General features: G+C 34.5%; 1 protein-coding gene across 1 annotated transcript in view; it reads right to left on the bottom strand.

The window, feature by feature from the left end:
* The window catches only part of LOC107449704 (semaphorin-2A), a 328119-nt gene that overhangs the window by 282992 nt on the left and 27992 nt on the right, over positions 1–17135 (bottom strand). The window lies entirely within an intron of this gene.

Genomic DNA, 17135 nt, shown 5'->3' with positions numbered 1-17135 from the left:
TAAAATTCCCCGTCTTATCCCCGATTTTTCCAAACCAATTTTACCGAATTTCCCTGACTTTTGTAACCAGTGACAAAAATTTTATAATAATTCTTAAGTTTTGCTTTATATATAAAATACATAGCAAAACACTTTTTATTAAAAGTTGAAATCAAACAATTTTTGTAAAAAAAAAAATTTTAGCAAAAAAATTTGATTATTAGGTACACAAGTTAGTTCATTTTCCCAGATTTCGGAGATATTTTAATTGAACTCCTGAAACTTTCCAGACTGTTTTACAACCACCCTGTTATTAATTTAAAAATAAAACACATTTTAAAATCAACGAAAAAAAAAGTCGTTTTTATAGCAATATCACACATTAAACTTTTTTTTCTTCCAGATGCCCACCTAGGTTGACATTTCGTCAATTCAGTCGTATTAGGGCAAATTTGTTGGCCACTCTTTCAGGGGCACAATATTAGGTGCCAACGTTGCTCCATCAATAACGGGAGATAGTGCAGAGAATGAAAGAACATCCGTGCCTTGTCCTACGCAGGCTGATCAAAGTGGTCACCCATCCGCTTACTGACCGCAGCCAGTGATGCTTGACTTCGGTGTTGGGAAGTTAACATTTGAAGCAGTAAAAATAAAAATATCAAAACCCTCAGCGGGTTAAATAACTATTTTTGAATCTGAGAAAACCCGAAACAGAGCTTCTCAGAATCATGCGTGAAGGATAAGAATGACATGGTAACCAGCTAATCATAAATTCAAGTAAACAATTTTCAAGAATATAAGCATAAATTTGACGATTATATGCATAGTGAAATATGTAAGAGGGTGCGCAACCAAATCTTTTAACAAAAAATAAGCACCTTTTAAGTACTTTTTAAGCACTGAAAGAATATTTTTAAGCACTATACAGGGTGATTCTAAAAAGATAGGAAAAATTTTAGGAAGTGATAGCACACACTCAGACAAACAATTTTTATCAAAGAATGCATGGTCGAAAACAAAACGCAAAGGTGCTGGCACATTTGGAAAGTTTTTTCATGCAAACGAGAAAGCTCCATTCCTATTGCGAGTTACTGCGCTACGTTATTTGTCGCCAAGCTTTCGGCCGCTGCAGGGAAAGTTCGCCTATCTTTTCTTCGCCGTTGTATCAGCATAGCCGCTGCCGGCCACTGTATTGAACACTTATTGTAATCACATGCCATTAAATTTGCTTTTATAACTTAACTTCATCGTTCTTTGTGTGTTTTTGCCTCATATAAGAACATAAACTATGACGCCCTCTAGCGGTTTTGGGTTTTGTTTTCGACCATGCATTCTTTGAAAAAAATTGTTTGTCTGGGTGTGTACTATCACTTCCTAAAATTTTTCCCATCTTTTTAGAATCACCCTGTATAAGCAAAATGCAAAATAGTTTTCTAAGACTTTACATGATCAAGATAAAATAACCAGTTTCTGACAAAGAACTCTTTTCTTGATTATATTAGCCATTATAAAATGATCGAGAGATTTTTTGGTTCGATATCAGAGGGTGGAAAATGAAGCCTGAAATGGAGAATATCTTGCAAAATGCAGCAGAGTTGCACACGAGAGTGCACAAATCTCACCGAACTCAGCTCAGTAGACACACAAGCGGACCCGAAAGTATTTCGTCAAACATGTAAAATGATGGGCGCTTTCATAAGCTATGGACCGATGGTACGCTGAAATAAATTGTGGTTGAATGAATTGTGAAAACGCTGAATAGAACAATGTGAAAACCACGCTTTTGCCATAATACGTGGCGAAAATCAACACGGCGGTAAAGAAAAAAAAATCTCATTTTCGAAAAGGGAAAATTAAGAATTTTTTAAAAACGCCCAATAAAAAAAAGCACTTTTAAGGGCTTTTAAAAAACGAAAATCGAAAATAACCTTTATTAAAAACGTTACGCACCATGTGTAAATCTAAACGTAAAGATTTGAAGCAGGAACGATGGCATCATTTTAAACCAAAAAACCTATTATTATATTATAATTTTATCAGTCGTGGAAGCCTAACCATGAGATAGAGTTGTAATATTAATTGGTTTTAATTGCGCATCTTCCAATCTGAAGCACTTTGAAACTATAATCACCAAGAGTTACCCAATAACAAAACTTCCAACATTTTGATTCGACAAATACCTGAGTGTATGTAAATCTCATTCGTTGAAGGGGGAGTGATGGTATAGGCTTAGAGCCCGCAACTTACCTAATCCTCGGAAAAATCTACACGCTCATGAAGAGAGAAGCAAAAGGGCCTCATTATTTGCAGATTAAGAGAAGGGGCAGAAAAGCAAAGCAATTAATCCTTCGGATGTTAATTACAAATGCGCACACTTCCCACCACCCGAGAAAGCAGCTTACTCCCAGACTTTTGATAAGAGATCTTTTATAAAATTGGCTAATTAGCAGACTGCGTGTCAGGAAAAATACATCTATTCAATTCCAAATAGCGGAAAAATCTTTAATCAGTTACGTTCGCTTTTGAATATGAGGCTTTTCTGGAACAGTGTATCAAAAGCTGGAGAGAATTGGAATTCTATTTTCTTAAGATAAAAATAAAAATTCTCAGTCGCGAATAATTTTTTATATTTTTTAGAGCAAAACTTTTTTTTCATCCACGCCAAGCCGACCTTATTTCATTTACTGATTCGAGTTTTTCAGAAAGACAAGTGGAGCCGTGATGGCTCAGAGGATAGAGCGTTCGCCTTCCAATGAGATGAATCGGGTTCGAATCCCTGCGATTACCGATTGATATGAATTCCGCACCCTGCTCGCCACCAATCACAGTGCTGACGTAAACTATCCTCAGTGGTAGACGGCTCATGTGTTAAAGTCCCCTTGCCGCCAGGCTAATCGTGGGAGGTTTTCGTAGTTTTCCTCTTCATGCAATGCAAATGCCGGTTAGTTTCATCAAAAAGTCCTCCACGAAGGCAAAATTTCTCCCAATACTTGATCCAGGAGATCCCTTGTCTTCAGGATTGGGTTCAAAATTACAAGGCTACGGAGTTTAACATTAGCAGTCGTAAACCCAAAAATTGGGTCGACTGTTCAACAGCGATAAAAAAATAAAATTAAAAAAATTTGAAAAAAGGTAAAAGAGTTTTGAGACACACTGTTTAGGCTGTTCTTAAGAATGCTCTGTCGTCACATTAAATAGCACTTTTTAGAGAATAAATATACTATTTTTATAACCTTAGTAAGTTTGTTACAGTTATTATTAAATGTTACTTTGGCACATCGACAACCAGCTCCTCCTATGTTTATAATAAAAATATGAAAAAAGTTTTTTTTCCCTTAAAAAAAAAGAAATCAAAACAGTATAAAAATAAAAATTTTATTGCAAAAATAACTCAAAAAAATAGGAAAATTTGAAATAAAACTGGAACATTTGGACAACAAAGGACATTTGGAAAGGGGAAAAAAACATGCAATCAATGAGAATTCATTGGTATCAATGATTTTCATTTCAATGAAAAAACCGCACCTATCTATGAGGCATAATTTACAAAACTGGTGGCACGCAGCAAAAACTAAACTATTTGCTAAGCATTATTTAAAAAATAATAATAATAGAGAGACATTTATTAAACATATTAATCGAAAACATAACTATAAGCATTAATTTAAGAAAAACTATTTTTTAAAACTAGACACACTATGTCTTAAACATAGGTCTTTGGTCGAGAACAAAACTACAGGCATTAAATAAAACAAGTTGTAAACCGTCAAAAACTTTGTTCCAAGAGATCCTTCTTTTTTTTTTTTTTTTTTTTGTGGCAGATAAAACTTCCTCGATGCTGCGATTTAATCTATGGATTTCGTCGATAAATAGAACATATTTTGCAAAAAAAAAGGGGATTAAAAACGGTTATTTATTCAAGTTTTTTTAAAATGAAAAAATGCCTAAGAGCAATAATTTGATGTCAATTTTTTTTTTCTTCTATGACATTTTCACATCAAACTTAATATTATTACCGGAAATTCCAAAAGATAACAGTATAAAACACAGAAAAATATCTCGTTTCCCAAATAGAAATAGTCATTATTTTCACCCGAAACACTTGCAGAACAAACACTTCCCTGTAAAATTTGAAAATAGGGTTACGTTATCTAAGCCTTTCAATTTAAAAAACAAAATTAATAACAACGATACCAATATTTAAAAAAAAAAACAAAAAAGGCAAAATGCAATAGCTACTTTGACGCCTTCTGAAAAAGAAAAAAAAAGAAAAAATCGATATTGTTTTTTCTTTTTTCTTTAAAGCATAGTGCATTATATGTCCAACGTCGCCTTCAATGCGGTGTAAAACATGCCAACAATGAAGATTAAAAAGAATAAATCAAAGCCGAGAGTCAGCGATTTTTGACGGGTCACATGACCCGACAAAAAATCAATGAAATACGATGATTCTTTTGATACCCCCGAAGAGGATCACAGATTCTTTCTTCTCTCTCTCGACTCAAGGAAGCTGAAATTACTTATACCAAGGTGTTGCGGAATCACAAAAACGGCAAACGACAATATTCCGGAAATATGCCTTCCAGACACTGTACAAATATCCGAACTTTTATGAAAAGAATGCTCTTAAAAAAATAATAAAAATAAATGAGAAAAATGGAGTCCCCCCTTTCCACGGCAGCAAAGAAAAATTCTGTTTTTTTTCTCTTTTCATTGTATTCTAAAACTGTTAATGAAAGATAAAGAGCTAATTTAAAAACTATATATACAGTAGGACTTCTATTTAACGAACTTCCATTTTGCGAATTTCTCTATTTGACGATTTTTTTTTCGAGAAATCAAGAGCATTTTGGAAATTTCTTCGTAAAATAAATCCAAATAGCGAAGTGAATTTTCTATTGAAGGAACTTTTCTTTGAAATCCATTTTCCTTATTTCCCAAAATATTTCAAACTTGTTAACGAATTTCAAGGGGGAAATAACCTTGAATTGATTTTCGAAGCCACTTCACTTTCAGAGAAAGCAGTAGAATCCCTTTGCCTTTTTGTTTGCAGTTCAAACGAAAAACTCAGACAAAATTAACGGTTTTGATCAGTAGCAATTAAACTTAAGAACGCATGTGGTGATGTTGGTTTAAAATTACTTTCGTCATAAATGCTGCTTTAATTTTGCACATAAATTTAGCTTTTTTTTTAGCTGAAAATGTATGTAGCGTGATAGTGTAACACTGGATACTGTTTTGCTCCATCATTGCTTTCCATGCAGATTTCTTCTATGGTTAAGATTTATAAAATAAATAGTATATACTAGTTTAGAAGATAAAGGTGTATCAAATCACAAAAAAATCCCGAAAATCACAAAAGGATTTAACAGAACGTCTTCGACAAGTTCAAATCTCAAAGAAATCAACATGGAATATCAACCTATCCACATCTGAAGAGAATCAATATTACATTTTTAACATATCCATATCTCGAAAGAATCGATATTACATTTCAAACATATTCATATCTGAAAACAACCGGCCAGGTGGCCGAGCGGTTAGCGCGCCTGACTGCAAAGCCAATGGCTGCGAGTTCGAATCCCGCTCTGGGCAAGGATGTTTCTCTTGTGTTGTCCTCTGATGCGTGAATGTGGCTCACCCTATGAACGGGTTTGTGGCAGTGTGGCGTGGGCAGTGTTACTCGCCTCCGTGACTTTGGTTCACATGTGCCCACTGGGTAACGCGAAATGAGTCACATCTCTGGCATCTTCTAAGGGGAAACGAATAAAGTTCAGTGCCTGCCAATCGAAAAAAAAATAAATAAATAAAATATCTGAAACGAATCGATATTACATTTTCAACCTACCCACTTCTCAAAAGAATCGTTGTGCAGCTCTAGTGAGACGTAACAGCCCGTTGTGCAGCTCTAGTGTGAAGTAAATAAAATACCTACCTACCTCTCATTTCTGTATTTCAATTTGTGCTTTTCTTTCTTTCTTTTAGATTTATTTTAAGCATAACACAAGTAATTTCTTTTGGAATTTGAATCAGATGATATAACGCTACGCTCAATTTCAATATTGCAATACAAACTTTCTTAAGTTTACTATGGAAAAAAAAAGAAGATATTTTCATCCATCAATGAAACACACACCACTGGCTGTAGACCAGTTTCATCTTACGATTTCCTTAATTACCCGTCGCACGGTGTTCTAAGAAACCACACCAACAGATAGTAGAACTGATCGGTTTTAAATGCTCAAAAAAGAAGTGAAATAAAATATAGTAAAAACTAAAAAAAAAAAATGCTGATGAGTCGGCAGCAGCTCCCAAAGGAGGGATTTGGGGAGTATAAGAGGTCAGTAAGGGGAAAAGATCGTCACGCTCTCATACTTTATGAACATTAAATGGAAATAAAAATAATAATAAAAATAAGAAAGGAAATGGTAGGAGATACGATTTCACTACGGTTGAGAGTATCCTTTAAAGATTCCGGCCCCAAGGATCAAAATAAGTGCTTTAGAAAGAAAAAAAAAGTTAATTACCATGATTTTTTTTTAAATAGCAATAAAATCTTTTAAAAGTTTACAGTAATTAGTTAGTGATAACAGAAGCCTTTATATACATCGAGTAGCGTAACGTTCAACACATTGAATACTATAAATATCCTATGCTCCTATTGAATTTTTATATTTCTATGTTCGCCCTATTGTTTGGTATTTCAAAATCAAATTAAATTGGAATAAAAAATTAAATGGATAGTCATTATTTTAAGGAAAAAAAAAACGAGAAAAAAGCACTAAAAATAGCAATAATTTTCAAACTAAATAGAAATTCGAAAGAAAAAAAAATCGTGTTAAGTTCATAAAGTTGATAGAAATATGAAATAACGCAGTATGACAAGAAATATAAAATAAAAGACAAGAAATGTGAAATAAAGTTACAGTTATTTTCTTTCCAACCAAAATAGACGAATAAAAAAAAATTATTTTATAAAATACGTACGAAAAAAAAAGCTATCGTAAATACATGATTTGGGTATAGATCAACTCAATTCGAAAGAAAAATTCTCCTTAATTTTTATTCTTTAACAACTTCAGACAATGAAAACTACCGCATAATGTTCATAGATCTCAATTCTTTAAAAAAGAAAAAAATTTAAATGCTTTTGCTACTCTTCATAATAGATGGCGCTAAATTAGAAACCGAACTCCTTATTCTTTCCAAAACATGCTTATTGACACTTGGATTGCTTCAATTGACAAAACACTGTATGCGATAAAATGATTACAATATGTGAAACAATAGGAAAACAATACGCTAAATAATCACAAATAAAACGAAGCGGAAAAAGAGATAGTTTCATTATCAATATTAGTATTTATTATTTATTTATTTTCACAAATGCATTCATCGACCTATTATCCTATTTAAAACAATTGTGAGAGCAAGGCATAACTAAGCAAAACGAGCAGACTTCAGAATGTGAAAAGGAGAAAGGAATTAGTTATGAATGATGACGTCATCTATTAAGTTTGAACATCCGTTTTTAAGATAGCAATATATGTGTGAAGGTTTAGCTTCTCTGGTAAAATAGTTTGGGCCCGTTTTTACAACTTGCGGCCGACCAAAACAATCTAAACTATTACTCATTGCGCCGCTTGATTTACAAATCTCAATCTTGGTGTCAACTCCATAAAATTCAGTAAATCCAACCTACTCTGTTTTGTTCTAAAAAAATTTGTGGCAACAATACACTGTTAGAAATTTTGAAGTATGTTGTACCATAGTATAGTTTAAATTTGCTGCAACCCTAATAAGATGCTAAGTTAAACCACAGTATCGTACTTAATTTGCTTACAAGATACTGTGGAACATCTTACTGTTTGCACCAAATTTTCACCATATAATCGAAATAAGGTACAGTTATTAAGGGTTCAAAACTAAGTATTTCAACACCTTTTGAAAATTGTATTAAATTTGCACCGTATAATGATTCAAAGTACAGTTATTAGAGTTCAACGTTGAACATTTTAAGACCACATTAAGATTGCACCGAATTTGCATTGAATAATGTGTTCAAGGTACCGTTACTAATGTTCAACAATTTAACACCTTAAGGTTGCACCAAATCTGCAACCTATAATGGGTTAAAGGTACCTTTATTATGGTTCTACGTTGAACAATTAAACACTTTATTAAGATTGCACCAAGTTTGCACCGCATAGTGGTTTCAGTTACCGTTATTATGGTTTAAAATTTAAGTGTTTTTTTTTTTTTGTGAGTGCGCAGACAAACATGAAGTTGATAAGTGTACGTTAATCATATAGTTTTAAAAAAACATGAAGTTACAGAGGCATAAGCAGTTACAATAATTTCTAAACGAAGAATACACCCAAACGACACTTAGCGCCTCTTTAAGGTAAAAAAAAAAAGGTGGGTTAGTGTTAAAGCCACAATGGAGACACACAACCCACGTAAGTGGCGGGTGTAAACTTGGTTACTATAACATAGAGTGATTAAAAGATCCACCCTTTAATTTGTATAAAATTTTTTTTAAAAAAAAACGGTAATAATAATATTTGAGTTATAAGGCATTGTCGTGGGTGAACAAAAGACGCCTGTGACAAAGTCAAGAGTAATTTGAGATATGTTGAAAATATAATATCGATTCTTTTGAGATGTGGATATGCTAAAAATGTAGTATCGATTCGTTTGAGATCTGGATGGTATGTTAAAAATATAATATCGATTTTTTTTTAAGATCTGGATACGTTAAAGATGTAATACTGATTCTTTTGAGAAGTGGATATGTTACAACTGTAATATTGATTCGTTTGAGATATGGATATATGTAAAAAATGTTATATCGATTCTTTTAAGATCTGAATATGTTGAAAATGTTGTATCGATTCTTTTGAGATAGGGACAGATTAAAAATTTAATATTGATTCTTTGGAGATATGGATTTGTAAAAAATGTACTATCGATTCTTTTGAGATAGGTATAAGTTCAAATTTTAATATTGATTCATTTTGAGATAGGAATATGTCAAAAATGTAATATTGATTCTTTTGAGATGTGGATAGGTTGAAAATTCCATGCTGATTCCTTTGAGATTTGGACTTGTTGAAGACGTTCTGTTAAATCCTTTGGTGATTTTCAGGACCCCCCCCCCTCCTTCTTTTTATGATATTTTTTGAAACTCCTAGCTCTCCTGGATACTAACGAAGCATCAGAAAAACAAAATAGATGCCTTTCAAATAAAATGCTTAAAAAATTGAAAATCTATTGGTCGATCAAAATAAACAACATGGATCTATACCATGAATCTACTACCAATCATTAAAAATAGATGCAGGTAGGTACTTTATTTACGTCGCACTAGAACTGCACAATAGTCTATTAGCGACGGTCTGGGAAACATCCCTGAGGATGATCCGCAGACATGTCATTGCAATTTTGATCCTCTGCAGAGGGGATGGCTCCCCTGCTTTGGTAGCCCTACGACCTACGAGCGAAGCTGAGCACTTTACGGAGAACAGTTTAACGAGGACCGATACCGCGCACCCTCAGTCCCTAAGCAGGCTGCTCAAAGTGGTCACCCACCCACTTACTGACCACAGCCAGTGATGCTCGACATCGGTGTTCTACTGGGAACAGCGTCTTTACGACAAGATCACCGCGGGACAAAAATAGATGCAAAAAAGAGAAGATGAAACCTGATTGACCATGACAAAGAGAGGATCCTGGCATGTGCCAAAGAGAGTTGACCTGGTCAGCAGATGCAAAGTGGAGAGGAAGGCCAAGTGGAACAGGGTGAAGTATGGTGAGCCACGAGAGAAACCAATGTAATTGCCTTAATTGCAATTTTACAAGAGAGATCGAACTGAACAAGAGTAGCGATCGCGGTCTCATGCATCTTTCGGGTGTGAAGCGTTTCAAGGCAAGGGAAACTCTCCGGAAAATATTTTAATTTTTGCTCCTTACCCTTTCTTTTTTTTTTTAAATAACCGTCATTGAACAGCCGACCCAATTTTATGGGTTTACGACTACGAATGTTCAACTCCACAGTCTTGCATTTTTGAACCCAATCCTGAAGACAAGGGAACTCCTGGATCAAGTATTGGGAGAAATTTGCCTTCGTGGAGCACTTTTTGATGGAGCTAACCCGCGTTTGCGTTACATGGAGAGGAGGACCACGAGAACATCGGATGGTTAGCTTGACGGTAAGGGGACCATGATCCGTCTACCACTGAGGATATTTCACGTCAGCACTGTGGTCGGTGCAAGTCGGATGCAGAATGCGTATCGATTGGGACTCGAACCCAGTTCGCCGCATTGGAAAACGAACGCTCTATCCCCTGAGCTTCTTTACCCTTTGGTTCGAATCTTTTTCGTTTGGGATTTGATTTTAAAAATGTGTTGATTGATGACCGATTAATATTCTTTCTTTCTTTCTTTTCCTTTTTTTTTTTTTTAATGTTCACTTGTGTTAACATTTCGTCAATTCAGGCACATACACTCTGATAATTTGAAGACACTTTTTTTCAGCATTTGAAGCGTTAATGTTTATTCAAGGTTTAACCTGAACTCATTTTTCTTTAAACTTCAAAATACGAATTACGATGAAACAGATTTTAGCTTCCACTGTATAACGTCTTCTTCAACATATTTGTAAGCTTGGTTTCCTTAATTCCTACGAAATATATATATATATATATTTTCTATTCTATAAAAGTAAGAACCTCGTTTTAGTTTCTTAGTTACGGGTAAGAAATCAGTAGGAAGGGACTCTAGCGAAATAAAATAAAAGGAAGTTTTAACGAGGGACGGTAGAAACTAATCATATCAAACAATGGAGCAGACGAGAAAACAGGGTGAGTGGAAACTCAGTTCGCCATTAAAATTGTTTTCGGATCAATTCTTGAGAAGACAGTTTCATTCGAAAGATGACAATAACACTCATCAAAATAAAATGCCGACGATTTTTTTTTTTTTTTATCTTGATCATTATTAACATACCACAAGTATTCCATGATATCGGAATTTTAAACAAAACAAAAACAAAAACAAAAAAAAAAAAAAAATGAAAAGGAAGAAGGAAAAAAAATCCGTCAAATCGAAAGCATGAAATTGATATCAATGATTAGAAAATAACTCCAGATTTGTAGAAATATGCCCCTGCACTTAAAATAATAAATAAAAAGAAGGGGAATAAATTTGCTACTTTATGCAATATAAAATGTTGCACTTTTAATACGGATACTGCGGATTGTAAATTTAACATTAACTATTTGCAGTGGTCCCATCCAGCCTGTTTATCTGATTTCTAACCTATAAAACCTGATGTCTCAAGTGCGATTTCTTATATATATGTGCATTAAAAAAAAATGCGTTTTTGTGTCTGATTTCAAAACTTAATAGTTAGCACTAATTCATTAGCATATTTGAAGTCACCCCCTGAAACCTACACTACTTGTGTCACTGTACACTACTTCTCATGGTCCACCCCAGCCATAGCTTGAGTATGGTAAAATATATAGGCCATTGCTCGAAAGAGGCAAGCACCAATAACTGGTATGTGGCACCAGAGCACCGTTTGAAAAAAATCAATACCTCCAGTTCAAACTAACAATTTTTACATGTTTTTACCTGTGATGATGATAAATAAAAAGTAGAAAGCATATATTTTCAGTTTCATAGTAAAACTTAATTAATCCCCATATTTATATGACGTTGAACTTAGCATATTTTTTTAGTTTAAAAGTAAAACTTAATCAAGGAGCGTATCCAAATCTTTCAACAAAAAATAAACACCTTCTAAGTACTTTTTAAGCACTATATGCATTAACAGAATGCAAAATAATTTCCAAAGACTTTACATGATCATGATAAAATAACTAGTTTCTGACAAAGAACTCTTATCTTGATTATATTAGCCACCATAAAAAGATCGATTGATTTTTCGGTTCGATATCAGAGGGTGGAAAATTAAACTTGAAATTGAGAAAATCTTGCAAAATGCAGCAGAGTTGCACATGAGGGTGCAATAATCTCACCGAACCCAGCTCACTATACGCACATGCAGACTCGCAAGTATTTCATCAAACATGTAAAATGATGGGCGCTTTCTTACGCTAACCCGGACCGACGGTACGCCGAAACGAATTGTGAAAACGTTGAATAGAACAATGTGAAAAGTACGCTTTTGCACAATGCGTGGTGAAAATTGACATGGTAAAGAAGGAAAAAAAAATCTCATTTTGGAAAAATTAAGCACTTTTTTAAAAACACCCCATGAAAAAAGCACCTTTAAGGTCTTTTTAAAAAGGAAAATTGAAAATAAACACCCTAAAAGCACTTTTTTAAAAACACTGCGCACCATGTTTAATTAATCCACACACATATATATATATATATATATATATGACGTTGAACCTTAGCATCCATAACTGGAAGATAGTTGGTAGAAGAAATAGAATGAAAGATGATTCTCTATTCAATAATGGAACCAGAAGAGAAAAGAGGCATAAATAAACATGTCTGAGAGGAAAAGAGATTATAAAACTCTACATGGCTCCTTGTCACAGAAAAGAAGTATGATCCATCATTCTTGGGGAGCCCTTCCCTTAGAACGATTCTGCTGGTCAATGTATCCCCACCTATGGAGTTTTCGATGACTATATTCCACCATGTCAACAATGCCAAAGGGGTGGAGCAGAAGTCAAAAATTTATCCTATACAATGTTTCCCACCCCTGCGCTATAGTGGAAATTTCAAAAAATGTTAATAGCTTTCACATTGATTCGACAGTGAGAATTGAAGAAAAAAAAATTGTCTTTAGGGGCTCTTCTGTCAAGGAAAATAAAAAAAAGAAAAGAAAATTTAAAGTGAGTTCAAGCAAACCTAAAGTAAACCAAAAAGTTTCAACAACTGAAAGAAGAAAAAAAAATTTTCTTCAAAATATCAAAAGTCAAACCAATATGGCAGGATCACTGCGTAATCTTGCCATAATTCATTTTCCTTTTCATACTTAGATAATTAAAAAAAAAAAAAAAATCAGTACTTGAAACTTAGCGGTTTACTCTAAGTTAGTCTGAACTCACTTCTCTCTAAACTTTAAATTACTTACGTAGATGAAAGAGAATTTGCCATGAAGGATTTCTCTCGCGATATTGGGTCATCTTAAAGTTATTTTTGAGCAAATGTTTTGTAAAAATTGCCATGCAAAAGCAAAAAAAAAATCCCCTTTTTCGAATTGTGTCGCAGTAGTTTGAAGACCGCAATGATGATTTAATGTCCTAACTCTTAACCTGACCGAATACATTCGGGATGCTTAGACACCACCCTATCTCGACCTTAGCTTAGACATTTGGCACAACCTGTCTCAAGTTATCTAACAAAAACCAAGCCGAGCTGCAGTAGTTATGAAAAAAGACGTTACTTGAGTAGGGTTGTTTTTCACTAATCATAATTCTTTTCAGGGCTTTCAATCTTGAGTCGTGTCCTGGCGTTAACAACTGTGCTCATTTACAGTTGTGTAGGTCACCTGCACGGCCAGTTCAGTGTCTTTAAAATGTTCAACAAATCGTCCGCCAAGTATGAGGTACGGTCAGTGATGAATTTTTAGTCGGCAAAAAACCTGTCTGCTTCATTACAGTCAACGGCGGCAGATTTGTGAAGTTTAAGAAGCTTCCTACTGGCATGCTGACAGGAAATTTTGCTACTCCATGACAATGACTCTCTTATAAACCTCAGTCCGGTGCATCATCGAACTCTTTTGGCTGCGAAGTTTCAGACTACCCCTTAAAACAGCCCAGACCTAGAGGAAAGTGATTTTCATCTTTCCCGATGTTTCAAACATCATTTTAACGGCAACTAAAATTTGGTACAACGATGACGAAGAAGTGAAAACGGTCGTGACCTCGTGGTTATCGGAGCAGGCGGCAAGTTAATATGAAGAGGGTATTCTAAATCTAGTTGTAAGGTAAGTTATGACAAGTGTTCAAGCAATCTTGGCAACTATTTTGAAAAAAAAGAGAAACGTATCAAAAAATAAATGAATAAACGAATCAAAAAATAAATTTCATGAAAATTTTCTTATGTTTGACTTTTATTTTCAAACGGCCCTTACTTAAAAAAACAACCCTCATATTTTAGCTTGCTTTTTCGATTTAGATCAGCAATCAAATCTATGACTAATGGAAGTCCTACAATTTAATACTTAAAAGAGGAAAGAGAAGAAAAAAATACTAAACATTTTTAAGATCAAAAAAAGGAGGGGGGGAAATCTTATTGCCACAGCCAGTTTTTCTTACACGTTTCAGACGCCAAGTAGCTTAAAATCGGAAACTAAGAAAATAAATTTTAAAGGAAGAAAAAAGCCCCACCACACACATTCAGTTCTTCTATCAGCACTGTTAGCACCCTCGGCAATATTGTACGAAACGCAAGACGGCCCTAAAAGAATTTTTACGGCCCTATAAAAATCTCGTAAGGGAAGAATCCCTCACCGGTCACTTTTACGACCGTCCTCAGTCCCGAATACCTAATCCCCAGTGAAGCAATGGACGCCAGCATTTCGATTCCGATGACCAACTTTTATTTCTGTGGAGGGTGAGGCCAAAGAGTGCATAAATGATTTAGAGACAAAGGGATCTCGAGATAGAAGAAAATTTGAATTCGAATAGCAGAACACTTGAATGCAATCCGTTTTTACGACAAATAAAAATGCCAGGACCGCCTATTTCCATGCAAGAAATGTCTTATTTTAATTTCAATCTCAACTTTGTTCTAAGAATATAAAAAAAATTGAATACAAAGGATCATTTTATAAAATTTTGGTCACATTTATGGACTCGTCACTGAATTCTCATAACACAAATATAGAGTCTTTGCGAAATTCCGATTATCACATTAGATTATCAAAAAATTTCGTCAGTCGAAAATTACACATTCACGAAGTTCTTATTATCAGAATGGATCTTTCACAAAATGTCAATTATTAAAAATAAACTCGTCGCCGAATTCCGATCTTCACACAATTTTTTTTTTTTTTTAATCAAATAAAACTCTAGTCAAAAACATTCCTTTCGGGAAACTCTGATTACCACAATGAATCTAAGACATAGGCCAGGATACCCTGGTTGGTAGGGTACTGGGCTCATGTCCAAGAGGTCGTGGGTTCGATCCCTGCTGGCTGAAGACTCCCTGCGTAGTAAATGGAGACTGATGCACGTTAAATCTGTCGGGTCGCAAAGTACTCAATGTTCCCATGACAAATCAATACGTGGGTACTGAATCAGGAGTTTCCCTGTCTTCTGGATTAGTTCAAAATTACAAGGCTACGGAGTTGAACATTAGTAGACGTAAACCCAAAATTGGGTCGACTGTTCAACGACGGATGCACGATATTAAATCAACAATGAATTTTAGAGCCGCGATGGCTCAGGGGATAGAGCGCTCGCCTTACGATGAGGTGAGCCGGGTTCAAATCCCAGCAATATCTGGTCGATACGAATTCTGCATCCGGCTTCTACCGACGACAGTGCTGAAGTAAAACATCTTCAGTGGTAGACGGATCATGGGTTAAAGTTCCCTTGCCGTCAAGCTAACCGTGGGAGATCTTCGTGGTTTTCCTCTCCATGCGCCGCAAATGAGGGTTAGTTCCATCCCAAGGCAAATTTCTCTCATTACTTGATCCAAGAGTTCCCTTGTCTTCTAGATTACGTTCAAAATTACAAGGGTACAAAGTTTAATATTAGTAGTCGTAAACCCGAAAAATTGGGTCGACTGTTCAACCAACGGTAATAAAAAAAAGGGGGAATCTAACAGAAAATGTACTTATTTATTCCAAACTAAATAAGACAGACATTCCTGGTAAACTTAATACTCATTTCACCATGAGTCGTCATGGGGCTATGGGGAAACACGCGATTTCTGCAACGAACTAAAGTATGATATCATCCAGAAAATAGATGACGCGTTTTAGGCATCTCCGACTACAATCGAATCGAATATATCCTCTCGAGATTACGACATGAATCGTAACTGACATAAAAGAAAATTAAACAACTGTGCAGAGAACGATTTATCGTACATATTTTCCCCTAAATTAAAAATTCAATATCACGGAGCGTGAAAAATATCGAACGACGGAATGAAAAAGGGGTATCCAGAAGCGAGGCACTGCGGTTGACATTTTTATCAAGGGATTTTTTCTTTAATTCCCCCCCCCACCCCTTTCGAAATTTTTCATTAGGGGAGAGTCAATTCAATCATAAAGTTCCCCTATTTGACGATCACCTGCGGAGCTTTTATCCATTTCATCAAGCATGTAATAAACATAAACTCTTTAACGGGCCACATAGAATTCTCATTTGTCGAAAAACGAAAAAAAAAAAGAAGAAGAAAAACGGCATTTCAACTTCAAAATGAATTTTTTTTAAGTAAATTAATTTTTCTTAAGTTTGTATTATTTTTTAGTTTCAGAATTAAATCAAATTCACCTGCTGTCAGCGATTTGTAAAATGATAATATTATCAGTGCATTAAAATGAGAAATTTAAATTGTAAGCTTTATTTTCTTCGATTATTTTTCTCAAACGTTGTATAATTTCTGCCACTCTTTGTGATCAAAGCAAATTTATAATATTTGGCCAACCAAGAATGTGGCTTCAATGTCAGTTTATACACAATTTATGTATTTTTTCGGTGTTAAGACACAAAAGATGGGAATTGTTTATGGAACTGAAACTATAGTATGCCCATTCTTGTACCTTTTTTTTGCATTTTTTTAAAGTAGTTTCTTCAGGGTGCGTGGCCAAATCTTTCAACAAAAAATAAGTACCTTTTAAGTACTTTTTAAGCACTCAAAAAATATTTTAAGCACTATATACATTAAGAAAATGCAAAATAATTTTCAAAGACTTTCATGATCACGATAAAATAACTGATTTGTACAAAGAACTCTCTTTTTTTTATTATATTAGCTATTAAAAAATGATCAAGAGATTTTTCGGTTCGATATCAGAGGGTGGAAAATGAAGCTTGAAATTGACAATATCTTACAAAATGCGGTAGAGTTGCACACGAGAGTGCAATAATCTCACTGAACCTAGCTCAGTAGACACACATGCGGACTCGCAAGTATTTCCTCAAACATGTAAAATG

This window comes from Parasteatoda tepidariorum, chromosome 7 (genome assembly GCF_982258835.1).
Source record: "Parasteatoda tepidariorum strain Cologne lab strain chromosome 7, Ptep-v5.0, whole genome shotgun sequence".
NCBI lineage: Eukaryota > Metazoa > Arthropoda > Arachnida > Araneae > Theridiidae > Parasteatoda > Parasteatoda tepidariorum.
Note: the sequence above shows the minus strand (reverse complement) of the source record. Positions and strands in the feature narration are given on the sequence as shown.